Consider the following 13,900-nt stretch of genomic DNA (forward strand, 5'->3'; position numbering starts at 1 on the left):
GAAGCAAGATGGAGAAAAGTATGTTTTACTAGAACTTCTCTGAGGGAGACCACTGTGTGTTGCTTGATAAATCACTTGGTTTGGTGGGTTGAGACCTCAAATTTCTTTATATGAAACAGCAATAGCCTGATTAGGGCAGGTTAGGGGCAGAATTACTTGAGACGATAGAGGAACAAAAGACTGACTTTGTGTGTGGGAATTTGGTGTAAGAACTATAGTAAGAATATTGGAGAGTTATATCTGGTGAGAGGATTTGAAATATTTTGCTCTGGAGTGTGTCGTGTAAACTGTCCTTTACTGTTTTTCTTATGATTCTTCAGTAACATCTATAAACAAATTATGAACTGGACTTTCTTTTTCTTTCTTTCTTTCTTTCTTTTTTTTTTTTTTTTTTTTTTTTTTTTGGAAAACAGTCAAGGAGTCAGTATTGTGATAGAATCTGGCAGAGGGCAAAAGGAAAGTTGGATTAAAAAATGTGCTGAGATACCCAGTGACAACCTGAACAATAGAAGAAGAATTCTTTCTACCAATAACTAGCGAATTCTTTAGGAGGAATGGCCAACCTTCAATTTCCTTAGTTTTGGAAACATTTTTCTTCTTTTTGTTCACTAGATGTATGTTACGGACTGAATTATGTCCTTCCGAAATGGATAGGTTGAAGCCTTAACTCCTAGTGCTCCTATATGGGCAGATAGGGACTTGGGGAGGTAATTAACCTCTTTTTTTTTAATTCTCAAGTTAGTTAATATACTGTGTAGTCTTGGCTTCAGGAGTAGAATCCAGTGATTCATCACTTACATATGACACCCAGGGCTCATCCCAACAATGCCCTCCTTCATGCCTGTCACTCATTTCCCCACCCCCACCCCATCAACCCTCAGTTTGCTTTCTGTATGTGAGAATCTCTTATGGTTTGCCTCTGTCTCTGTTTTCGTCTTATTTTTCCTACCCTTCCTCTATGTTCATCTGTTAAGTTTCTCAAATTCCACAAACCTCTTATAAATGAGGTTATAATTGTGGGACCCTAATTTAATAAGGTTAGTGTCTTTATAAGAAGGGGAAGAGGGGGGGCGCCTGGGTGGCGCAGTCGGTTAAGCGTCCGACTTCAGCCAGGTCACGATCTCCCGGTCCGGGAGTTTGAGCCCCAAGTCAGGCTCTGGGCTGATGGCTCAGAGCCTGGAGCCTGTTTCCGATTCTGTGTCTCCCTCTCTCTCTGCCCCTCCCCCGTTCATGCTCTGTCTCTCTCTGTCCCAAAAATAAATAAACGTTGAAAAAAAAAATTTAAAAAAAAAAAGAAGGGGAAGAGGGGGGGCGCCTGGGTGGCGCAGTCGGTTAAGCGTCCGACTTCAGCCAGGTCACGATCTCGCGGTCCGGGAGTTCGAGCCCCGCATCAGACTCTGGGCTGATGGCTCAGAGCCTGGAGCCTGTTTCCGATTCTGTGTCTCCCTCTCTCTCTGCCCCTCCCCCGTTCATGCTCTGTCTCTCTCTGTCCCAAAAATAAATAAACGTTGGAAAAAAAAAAAAAAAAAAAAAAAAGAAGGGGAAGAGCTACCTAGGCGTTCTCTGTCTCTGCACACACAGAGGAAAGGCCATGTGAGGACACAGAAGACAGCTACCTGCAAACCAGAAAGAGAGGCCCCTTCTTGAAACCAGCCGTGCTGGGAACTTGATCTTGGGACTTCCAGCCTCCAGAACTGTGAGAAAATGAGCTTTTCTTATTTAAGTCACCCAGTCTGTGTTTTTTGTTTGTTTGTTTTCTGACAGCCCAAGTAGACTAATACAGTGTGTTGTTCCATGAAAAGTACACCCACTTCCTACCTGTTGGATGTGGCTTTGTATTAACTTTTCCTGCTTCTTCCTTTACCTAGAATGCTGTGCCAACCAGTGTCTTCTCTTCTCCTGGAGAGACAATTTCTTATATAAGCTTATTTACTGTTGAATAGCGCTGGTGTCCAGATGTGCTCTGGTTCTTCTGTCTCTCAGTAACCAGAGGAGAAAACCAGTAGGAGATGTGTGTGTGTGTGTGTGTGTGTGTGTGTGTGTGAGAGAGAGAGAGAGAGAGAGAGAGAGAGAGAGAGAGAGAGAGATTTGCTACAAGGAGCACACTTATGCAGTTGCAGGAGCAGGCTTCATCATCCCGCAGTCCGCAGGGCAGGCAGTCAGGGAGGAAAGAGCAGCAGCAGCCCCAGCTGCTGCTTCATGCCAATGAGGTGAGTCAGCAGATCTGCAACAATAAGGAAAGCATAGAGACCTCAGAACGTAGAAATATTTTACAGTTTACCTTCTCTTCTATTGCTTGGAATCTTTTCTATTCCAGGAGGGCTTAGTCCCTCTTTAAAGGGCTTCTACCTGATTAAGTCAGGCCCATCAAGGATCATCTCTTTTGATTAACTCAAAATCAACTGATTTGGGACTTTAATTGCAGCCAAAAACTCCTTCACTGTAGCATCTAGACTAATGCTTAATTTAAAAACTGGGGAAATCTGTGTGCATATTACAAAATGGCTACCTTCTCGCTTTGACACTCTGGTTCTCATGAAAGAATCTCCCATGTAGCCCACCCTGATCAGAAACATACTAGAAAGGGAGTTTGGAGGAGTGTAGGTTAGCTTACCAGGTTAGCACATCCCAAAGCCATCACAGTGTTCAGTGCTTACACATGTGTCCTTCTTATTCCATAACATATCTAGGGCTGGTCTGTCAGAAGAATCTTCCCTGAATTCCATGGAAAAGACCACCAGGCTTTAGAAAGACACACTCTCCTCTTCTGTTCTTCCTCTACTTGTCTTCTTTGGTATTAAATCCTGTCCAGTTTCACCATGGCAGTCTTTGGCTCTGTTTGCTGGAATGTCCTAGGAAGGAAGGATTTACGCTTCTCATCCTAGTGGTTTGCGTTTTTGTAGTCCTTCCAGTTATAAACTGGGGTTGAATAATGGCTTTACCACTTACAAGCTGTGTGAAGCTGGGCCAATCCCTTACTTCTCCAGGGCTCAAAAAATAATCATCTCTTAGAGTAGCTGTGTAGCTTAAATTACCAAATAAAGATAAAACACTGTATGTTGCCTACACACGGTAGAAGTTTGATAAGTAAAAACACATCATAATCATTGTCATCTCAATATTATTATTTTGTTGTTGTTATTTTCTCAAAGTCTTTAAAGACAATCACAGGATAAGTTCTTTACCAAACCCAGAGCTGAGAGTTTATATCAGTTGGTTTGCTGCTCACACAGCAGCAAATAGGTACCTCAGCTTTCTAGTTACTTTAAGACATTTACTCACAGGGGCTTCTAATTGACATCAGCCCTTCATGATTTTCTCAGAAAAATTGCCTACAGCGTTAGCAGCAGCAATGATAAATATAATAATAATTCCACAAAACCTCCATGTGTGCTAAAGGATCCAATGACAATCTGAACAGCAGGAGAAAAGTTTCTTCCTACCAATTAATGGGAAGCCAAGTCTAATTTGCCACCTGCACCACACTTTTGAACCTGTCAGGGAAAAAGGAAACCAGTGAACCTTCATCTTGTCACTAGTCTTCTTAGGGACTGCTCTCTAAAGCAAATGAAAATAGCATTCATTAGAGTAAAAAATAGAAAGTCTGTGTCAGCCCCCTATGTTCTCTTCTTGGCTAGAAGCAAAGTCCATCACTGTCAGTGAGGAGGTGGTTCCCAAAACCCACTGGACTTATCCATTCGTCTGATGTTGGACGATGAATATTCCCTTAAATGCTTTAGAAAAGTTGAAAGTGTTAAGTCATTAGTTCTCCTGTGACTTATGAGTCAAGGGACATTAGAATCATAAAGAGAGTTTCACTGTTTCAGAGTCCTAAATCTGAGAAAATGTGCCAAAGACCAAGATAAATTCCAAGTAAAGAAGATAGTACTTCCGAAATGGGTTTTCTTTGACTCTCCTGAATCATCTAGAGTAACAGTACAAACATTTATACACTCTATGGGTAGTTAATTCCTTATTAAAACAAACACAGACACAAAACAAATAAGCTCACAAACCCCTTCCCAGTAGGTATTTACTAATACTTCAGAATTGTTCAATTTCTTTTCATTGGCACTTTGCTTACAAATAGGGATGCAGCCACTGGAAGCAAATGAGCACTATAAAACCACAAAGTTAAAAAATATGGATTATAGTTTATTCATTCAGTAATTCATTAATTCAACGCATATTTAGTAGACCTACTAAGCACCAGGAATATTGCAAGGCGTAACTACTTACATCCTGGCCATTTTTCCTTAGAAGAAAATAAACATATATTTATTGCGACATTTATATAGAAACTTTATACTATCAACTTGTAATTTATTGATGATGTACCTAATCAGAAAGAACAAGCTCTTATAGAATATTTCTTGCAAATTATGGTAATCTAATTCTCATCTTATCCTCATACCTTGATTAAAATTACCTTCTTCCTTTGTTATGAACTCCAGATCCCCTCGTGCTGCTGCTGTTCAGAACTGGCTCATGCCTCTGGACCCTTTTTGCCCCACCAGCCTCTCTGAGGGGTGCTCGGCTGCCCGAGACCCCGGGACATTTTGCCTTTGTCCCCATTATTATTGGTCTATTCATACTGTTGCGGGGTTAGAGCCAGGTGCTAGGCTCAGTTGCAACCGTGTGCCCTCTCTACCTCTTCTACCCTGCCACACCGCCATCTTATAGTGAAGAAGGGATGGTATAAATGGGCCGCAGTCGAAGAGATTTCCTACTGAGCCAAGGTCTGAGACATTCTCTTTATCTCTTAGGGGATGTATTTCTTCTGAGGTCCTGCTTTACGTAGTATGCCACTTAGAATCTGGCACTGCTCTGAGAAGGCCTAGGGCATATGGCGTATACCAGGAACGGGGGGGTACATGGAATCTCACTCCTTGGGGAGTTTCACCAGAGTGGGTAAGGAAGGGCAGACTGCTGAGTCTGGATTGTGTCTCTAGCTGTTTATTACCAGCTACCCAACTTCTTTTGATTTAGAGGGACAGATTTCACTTGGCCTTTAAATTTCCAGGTCTCGGCTCTATTCTTTCTGATGCCCCTGTGTCTTCTCTCTTCTAGCTAGGCTGACACAGAAAGAGTAAGAAAAGCCATACAGAGCCTTAAGCCTTCTTCCCCCATGAGTGCAATAGTTCTTTCTCTCTCTCTCCCCCCACCCTGCTCTCTACCCCCTCCCCACACACACACACCTTTTTTTTCTTGAGAAACCCTTCAGTTTCTGTGTTTCTGATCAATACTTTATTCACAGAGACTCAGGTTGTCTCTAGCAACAGCTTTGGCTTAAGCATATCATCAGACATACCTTCTCCTTTCAAGATTTGATTTCTATAAGCATGCATCTCTCATCAAAGAACATTTTCCAACCACATTTATAACCAGGAGACAATGAATGAGTCCTCATAAATGGAAACAAAGTATTTTTTTAGGTCAAGCTGTGACAACAAGGATGTTTTATTGGACCTATACAATTATTATATGATACTCTCTTTCTCTCTCTCTTTTTAAACACACACACACACACACATATAGATATGTACATATATATATGCATATGTACACATATATAATAATACATAAGACAATGTAAATATTGCCTTTGCCTGTCTATAATACTGGACATAATAGAAATATGCTCTGTTCATCAGATATTAGGATGAAGAAATAAAAAATTAAGGTAAAATAGGGGAAAAAATAATTGAATGTATTTATCTTGCTACATATTCTTCCAAGTGTAGAGCATGAATGCAGCCAGTAATTGAGGACTTCCTTGGGCTACTTGGGCATCACTAGATGTACCATATGGGCCCATTTATGTATTAAATAGAGTACTCTTTCTAAATACACCTATTTAAGACTCTGGGTTTCCCAGGTCCAAGGAAGCTCAGGATAAGAAGAATTGAAACTGAAATCCAGAAAAGTCTATGAAAACAGCCTGTTCCCAGACCACTCTTCTTAGGAAGGAAAGATCAAAGAAAATATCCAAATTAAGTATATTCTAATTTGGAACATTGCTTGCAATTAGATATATAATTTTCTATTTTCGAAAACCATTTACAGCTCTGCCTTAAATAGGTTTCATATATATACATATATATATGTAAATATATATATGTATATATATGTATGTATTCATGAGTATATTCATATATATGTATTCATGAGTATATTCATATATATATGTATTCATGAGTATATTCATATATATATATTCATGAGTATATTCATATATATATATATACACACACACACACACACACATATATGGCTCTGATTCATAAGCAGAAGGCTTTTAAGACAATTAGTCATTATGGGTAAAACCTGTATAAACTTTATATCTCATACTAGTTCTGGAAAAGTCTAAGAATGACTTTGAACTACCTAAGGACCTTACAGGTCAAGTATAGTTCAGCCAAACTCAAATCTCATGAGAACCAAACCTCTCATGATTTGCTTTGTCCCTTGCCCTTGTCCTGGCAGGACCATCTAAGACAGATGGTCCTAGAGATTTCTGGCTCCAGAGGGAGCCCTTTGACCTCACTAGTTCCTTCCAACTCCAGAGTTTCACTCAGCCATTTAAGAGATAGCATAGAGTCTTCCTAGAGCTGTGGTTCAAAATTCCAGGGACGCCATCTAGACTGTGGCTGAAGATTATTTCTGTTAAAACAGAAGTGTGGTGTCTTCATGATTTTTTAAAATCTTTGAAGATGTACAGATATTAATTTTTAAATGCCGGTGCTATGAATCCACAAAGGAGAAATCCTAAGGGAAAAAAATCCCTGATTAAAGAAGGAGTACTAATTCCCTTTGGACAAAGAGACAGAGGAGACACAGGAAGAAAGGAGTAAAATAGGGGGAAAAAACACATAGATTTGAATGGAACGATGTGGTAAATAATAACTAACGTTGTGGCTGAATTGTGTAGAAGCTAATACAGTCTGCATACGGACTCATGTTGCAGGTTGAAGAAAGCAGGTAGCTGAGTCAGAATGTCCCTGGCAAGAACCAAGGACACATGGTAGGCTGGGAAGCCCCAGTGCCATCAGCATAAGGTAAACTAAGGAAACAGAGGAAATAGGAAGAAGTATTACTTGTTGAACTAGTTAGTGATATTAACAACAGAGCTATTCCACGTTTTAACACCTCAACATGTAGAAAGCATGAACTTCTTTTGTGGAAACCACTAACTTCATTAATTGATTCAACAACTGTTTATTAAGGACTTGCTATGTGCAAGGCATGATGGTTGGTGCTGCAGGTACAATTTAGAACAAAATAAAGCCCTTGTCCCATGGAGGTTTCCATCCCATAGGGAAGATATAATACCTCCATAAATATTTAAGAATAAAAGTTGTGATTAGTGCCATAAGGACAACAAACAGGGAGCCACGACTGAGGAAAATGAGCAGAGATGGGCCTACTGTAGTTAAAACGATGTGGGAAGACCTCACTGAGAGAACTGAAAAGTAAGGAATCAGTCAGAGAAAGAATTGTAAGAAGGGAGTTCCAACCAGTGAAAGCAAAGGAGATAGCAGGCCCAGAGGCCGGAACAGCTTGGTGTGTGTTCTAGGAGCCAACAGCACATAGCCGAGTGGGAGACGTGTGATACTGCTGAGCTATGAGGGAACAGCAGGCAGGGGGAGTTCAAAATGGCAGTTTTAGGGGCGCCTGGGTGGTTCATTCGGGGGAGCATCCGACTTTGGCTCAGGTCATGATCTCGCGGTTTGTGAGTTCGAGCCCCGCGTCGGGCTCTGTGCCGACAGCTCAGAGCCCGGAGCCTGCTTCGGATTCTGTGTCTCCCTCTCTCTGCCCCTCCCATCCATGCTCATGCTCTCTCTCTCAATAATAAACAAAAGCTAAACTAAACTAAACTAAACTAAACTAAACTAAAATAAAATAAAATAAAATAAAATAAAATAAAATAAAATAAATAAATGGCAGTTTTATTGCCAAAAAGAGCTAGGTCGGAGGGTGTGTCTTAGATCTTTGGGTAGATGGCTTATTGACACAGTTCAGAATAAACCTGCCCACTTAGGCTGAGTCAGAAGATAACAGCCTTCCCAGTTTACCCCATGGAAAAACAGAGAGTAGGAGTCTTCCCGGCGAGCAGGCTGCACAAAGAGAGAAAAGTCCAGGCTCAGTTCCTTCTCCCAAACGCATCAATAAGAAGTTATTCTTCTTCCCAGAGGAGCAGAGGCCAGGAAGCTTATTCAAATGGCAGTCCCTCCTTTTGGAGGCTTGAAGCCAGAGAAAGAGGTTCCTCTACAACAGCTACTGATGTTTGTGCCTACCTGTATTTTTAGACTAGAGAAGGCAGAAAGTTAGAAATAAGATAGCCATAGCCACAATGGAAGGGAAAGGACTGTGACTTTTGGTGGGAGAAATGCCCCCCAGTCCTCACAGTTCTGTTCTTTGGATGGTGCCGATTGACAGCACCCAGCAGAGATTGTGGCAGAGACTGGGGAAATAGAGGTTCTTCTGGTGTTGATCACAATTGTGGCTAAGCCGGATTTACAAGAGGAAATGCTGCCCCACAGGAGGTAAGCTAGGCTCAAGTCTTAGCAGAGCCTTTGTCCTTTTAACTCATGCCTGTTGTAGTTATTCGCGTGCACTTATGTGCCTGGACCCTGTGATTCCCTGTCCCTTCCACTAGTTTGTGAACCTCGTTGGCTGCTTTCATATCTATCCATAATGTCTCTTTGCCATTACAGAAGTTCAAGTTTTGCCCCTACCTTGTGGGGCAGTTGAGCTTAACAAGCAGAAGAGGCAGACTGGGTACAAAATGCGGCTCAGCAGCTCAACCAGCAGGGGACGTTCAACAGTGGACTGAAACCCTCAGTTTCCTCAGCTGTAAAATGGGGATAATAACGACACAGGCTTCCTGTAGGGTTATTGCAAGGACTCAGTAAGTTACTAACAAAGCACTTGGAGCAGGGCTAGCACATTGAACGTGCTCAGCACATGTCAACTCTTATTAATGTGTATGTGCTGTATTTTCTCATCTTTCTGAAGCAATTATAAAAGGTTTTCTTTTTTCTTCTGAAGTATTTTTATTTATTTTTGAGAGAGAGAGAAAGCACAAGCAGGGGAGGAAGGGAGAGAGAGAGACTAAGGATCCGAAGCAGGCTCCAGGCCCCAAGCTGCCAGCACAGAGCCCAACACAGAACTCAAACTCACAAACCATGAGATCATGACCTGAGCCAAAGTGGGATGCTTAACCAACCGAGCCACCCACGCACTCCCAAAATTTCTTCTTGAAAATCTTTTTTTGCTTCCTGCTTTGTCTCTACATTTTTTTTTTTTTCCCTGTTTGCTGTGGTCTCTTTCTTTCGTGAGGCTTTCCTCTAATGTCTCGCGATATATTAACAGTGAGGAATCGAAATGCTGATTGGATGCTCTGTGTGTTTGCAGCTGGCTTGCACACAAGGGGGCTTCATGATAAGTAATCTGCTGGACATTTCACTGTAGAGCCTCCAAGGAGTATAAGTCTTGGGCTGCTTTAGTGTCTTGTCCCGGGGGTCCAGGGGCCCAGGTTCTCCGGTGCACTGTGCCAACTTCCCATTCAGTCGACTGTTTTCTGTACATGCAAGCTGCCTGCGCTGGGTCTCATGTCCCGGAGCCCAAAGTCCCTCTTCAGAAACTCTGCATCTGACAGCCACCTAGCTTTGCAGACTAATGGAGGGTATCTGGGAACCTATCTGCTTCCCACGTAGACATTTAACAAATACTTTCAGCCCTGCCCTCACTCTCACTTCCAGAGGTATCGTGGCTCACAATTCCTGGGCTTTGCTGGGCTTCCCCGGGTACAGACCTGCCTGCTTTTCTCACTGTGGGCTTTGGGTTTGGCCTCCTCCGACATGCTAAGTTTACTACCATTTGTTCAACTATTCTCCAGCATGAAAATTTTGTGCCCGTTTCCCCATTTGTTTTTCTCTTGACCCTTATGACTGTGTGCAGCCTTAAAGACATCCTTTTATTGCCCCGTGTGTGGAGTTGCAGGAGGAGACACATACACAGGTGTGGTTATCTGCCAGTCTTTGCAACTGTACCTTCTTCTTCTCAATGCATCTCCCGTGATTCTGGGTTCCGCGCACCATGGTGAACCATAAATAATGAGGGCCACAATCCAGATAATTAATGCATAGACTTTCTTAGTCTGTGAAGATGCTGCTGCAGGTCGTCAGTGAGGGATCTGAACTTCAGGTCCTGACAGGGGACTTCCCTGATCTGCCAGCAGGCTCTCAGTGCTACGGGTAAGTTGTGTTCGTAGACCAGACAGCAAGGCTCAGGTGAGCAGTGTGTTTTCCCCATGCCTGCCATATGACCTTGGCTAATTGCATCTCTGATTTCAGCCCCTTCCCTTGGGAAGAGAAGGTACCTCTGCTTCTAAGTTTTGTGTCAGGCTTAGAAATTATAAACTGAAAAGTTCTGTACAAATAATGGGAAACACTAAATTTTAGTTGTTCCCACTTCTGGGCTCCCAAACGCATGAGTCTGTGCCCATTTATTTTACAGCACAAACTACACTAGGGTGAAATTGCTGTTTTCTGGGTTTTCTGCCATGTTAGACTGAGTGGCTTTCTAGACAGGTATATTGGCCATGATTTGCTCAGCTCGGTATCATCAAGTCATAACACTGGCATGGTACACACTATGTGTTCACTAAAAGGGTGGATGAATAAAGGGAGACAGAGCTATCTGGCACTAGGATTGAGCCCATAATTTTGGCCTCTTTGGTTGTAACTTCTAAGCAACTACATACACCATTGGGTTCCATGACTGAGAAGACCCATTCTTCTTAGGCTCTGAACAGCCATCGGCTCTTTGACACTGTTAGCCTTGAGTGCCTGGGGGCAGACCTGGAAAATGATACTCCTGCTATGCCTGGCTGGATGTCCTGTTATCCATCCCTTGAGCCATATGTTTAGCAACTTATATTTAATAAATATAGCGGCAGAATCTGATAATAGCGAGCCCAGTGATAGCTAAACTCGATCGCCAGGGAAATAGAGTTAGAATCCTGAATCGTTTTTATGTATTGCAGTGGGCAATTGGAATGCCTGTTCCATATGGCGCTGACTCTGTCTGTGGATTGCACAGCCCATTCCCCCGTCAGATGGTCCCATTTTGGGTCACTGATGATGGCAGGGAACAATGTGTAGAGACAGGTGATCCCCAGGGGGGTCCATTAGATTTCAATTGTTTCCCGTCGCTGTCCCATTGCAGACCGATGGACTTTGGCACAGCTGGACTTGCATCCTTACATTTTTAATCGGCACATGGGTATTTACAAAGCTGGCTCTGTCCAGGGCTTCAGAAAAGCAGAGACAATGGTGGAAAGGGAGCAAATGCCTCATAGAAAGGTTAGCAGACACTGTTTTCATGCTTCCAGAGGTAGGGATGGGTTCTTTTATCTGTACCAATTCACCTGTTTCTGGCTGTCACTGTTCTGAGGAGGATCCACAAAGCTGCCGGGTGCTCAGCCAGAGGGGAGGGAGCTGCCTGCCGCTCAGCCTTCAGAGTGACGTCTCCCTCCTCTGACCACCCTGCCAACCCCTCAGAATGCATTCTCCTTCCTTGCGGAAGCTGCCCGGGGAGGGTTTGCCGTCCTTTGCCCTGACAGGAAGCGATGGCTCCCTCTTCCATCACTGAAGGGGAATTATACATACTCCCTTAAAGATAACCCCCTCCGGCTCACCTGTTTAGCTTATTAATCAAGCAATTCTGTAGCTTCCAAGGCAGCACGAGTTGGGAGGATAACCTGGTATGAACATGAGGTCACTCTTTCAGATCCCAAGAAGAGACACACACCTCTATCTATGCCTCATGCTAGGGCTTTTGTGAATGCTTTCAGTCTATTATGGGAGGCTGGCTTTGGTACATTATGAATATCAATAGAGTTCACATCACCATTCTCCCTACTTAAAGGAGCGTTCATAGAGTATTCACCCGCATGGTAGAGACAATAAGTCTGCCTCCCTCCCTGGCCCCTCTCCCTTCCTTGTCAAGAGGAATCAGCTCAGTGAGGAGCGAGCGTGCAGCCTAGCTTTAAGTAATTGCTCTGAAACCTGGCCTCTTGAGCCAGCAGCCACTTTTTTCCGTCTGTCATGTGGCCTTCACAGGTTCTGTCTTCTCTAAACATTCTTTCTATCTTGCAGCTATCTTTCTTTCTTGCTCCTTTTGTTGGTGCGTGTGTGTGTGTGTGTGTGTGTGTGTGTGTGTGTGTGTGTTTTCTATGAATTTACAGCCAGGCTAACTTAGACAGGGGCTCTTGAAATGTCATGGTGACCCGTTGCTCAGTGACCAGGACACCAGGTCTTTTGCCTTCCACAGAAAGGTTGAATCACCTTCCAGCTGGAGTTTATAAATGTCTTGAAGTCACAGAACGTTCTTATTTAAAAATAAAATTAAGCCTCCTTGCTTGAGCGGTAAAGCCTTAATGGCCTACATAAGGCAAATGGCAATAAAGCAAAACAAGTGCTGCTTTATAGCCAAGCATTCATGTGAAAGAGGTGTGTAAAATAATGATAATAGTCATAACAGCAAGTAGATATTAGGGAAGGAAGGCTGGAAGTGGGGGATGCAATAAAACGCATCTTTCCCATTATTGTGATTCTTTATGTCACTCCTACAAAACAAGAGTCGCGTATTTGCTTCCTGGGTCGGGGTACCTGCACTGATCTTGTGCCTCCTGTTTTGATGTGGTCCTTGAATATACAGAGCTGCGTATTGAAGATGAGGCTGTCCTCTGGAGCCAGATGAAAGGAAGTATGGGTCTCCTTGCCTTCTCCCGTGTTTGTGTAATGCCAAGGTACCCTGTAATCAGACGCAATTACTCTACTGAAGCCCACAGGCCGTCATCCAAGTCTTGGGCATTGCAGAAGAGCCATCTCAGACAGACTCCTTGCACAGGCGGGCCTTGCTTTCTAGAGAGAAGTCTAGAGACATTTCAGTATGCTCTGGGATGTTGGGGTTTGTATAGATGTTTGGAGCGATACGGTAGTGGTTAGGAGCTGGGCAAGACCATATCCCTACAGCGTACCCCAGTGCGCCCAACCCAAAAAGTCCTTTGGCGGCAGGATCATCCAGTTTTATGTTCATATCCCGTTGACTTTCCTCTTTTGCTATCCCCAGCCTTCAGAAAAGTCTTATTTAAATATTCTCCTGGTCTTAGCTCTACTACAGAGTTGGCAGGACAGGATCCTGGCTCATATTTGGTCAGAACATTAACTACGAGCAGCTCTGTCCCCAGATGTGCAGTAGGAGCCCTAGTAATTAACAAAAGATTTCCCACAGGCAGCATTTTCCAAAGTGGGTTGCGTATAATATGAGTTCTGTTTGGATATTAATAAAACTTATGGGGAAAAAGATGCCATCCATGGTCAACCAAGTTTGGGGTATGTTGGGTTAAACATCTTAAAGGAGTTGACTCTTAGCAAGACTCCTCAAGGCCTTTTTGCTAATTTCCTGTGGCTGCTGTAACAAATTGCCACAAACTTGGTGGCTTGTATTCTCTCACAATTCTGGAGCCTAGAAGTCTGAAGTCAGTATCGCCAGGTTGATGGTCCCTCCATAAGCTCTAGGAGAGAATCAGTTCTTCCAGCTTCTGGTGGTTGTCCACATTTCTTCACTTGTGTCCATCACCCTAATCTTCAGAGACAGTATCTTTTTTTCTAATGTTTATTTATTTTTGAGAGAGACAGAGTGTGCGTAGGGGAGGGGCAGAGAGAGAGGGAGACACAGAATCTGAAACGGGCTCCAGGCTCTGAGCTCTCAGCACAGAGCCTAACGTAGGGCTCAAACTCATGAACCGCGAGATCATTACCCGAGCCGAAGTTGGAAGCTTATCCAATCGCACCACCCAGGTGCCCCAAAGACAGCATCTTTAGATCTG

The 13,900-nt window shown here is 43.2% G+C and overlaps 1 long non-coding RNA gene across 1 annotated transcript in view; it reads left to right on the forward strand.

Annotated features, from left to right (window-relative positions):
• Positions 1-1,540: 1,540 nt before the first annotated feature.
• The window catches only part of LOC123585025, a 34,753-nt gene continuing 22,393 nt past the window's right edge, over positions 1,541-13,900 (forward strand). Inside the window, exon 1 of the long non-coding RNA XR_006705856.1 lies at positions 1,541-1,696. This is a non-coding gene — a long non-coding RNA (uncharacterized LOC123585025). The remainder of the gene's footprint in view (positions 1,697-13,900) is intronic.

Source organism: Leopardus geoffroyi, chromosome C3, assembly GCF_018350155.1.
Source record: "Leopardus geoffroyi isolate Oge1 chromosome C3, O.geoffroyi_Oge1_pat1.0, whole genome shotgun sequence".
NCBI classification, from domain to species: domain Eukaryota; kingdom Metazoa; phylum Chordata; class Mammalia; order Carnivora; family Felidae; genus Leopardus; species Leopardus geoffroyi.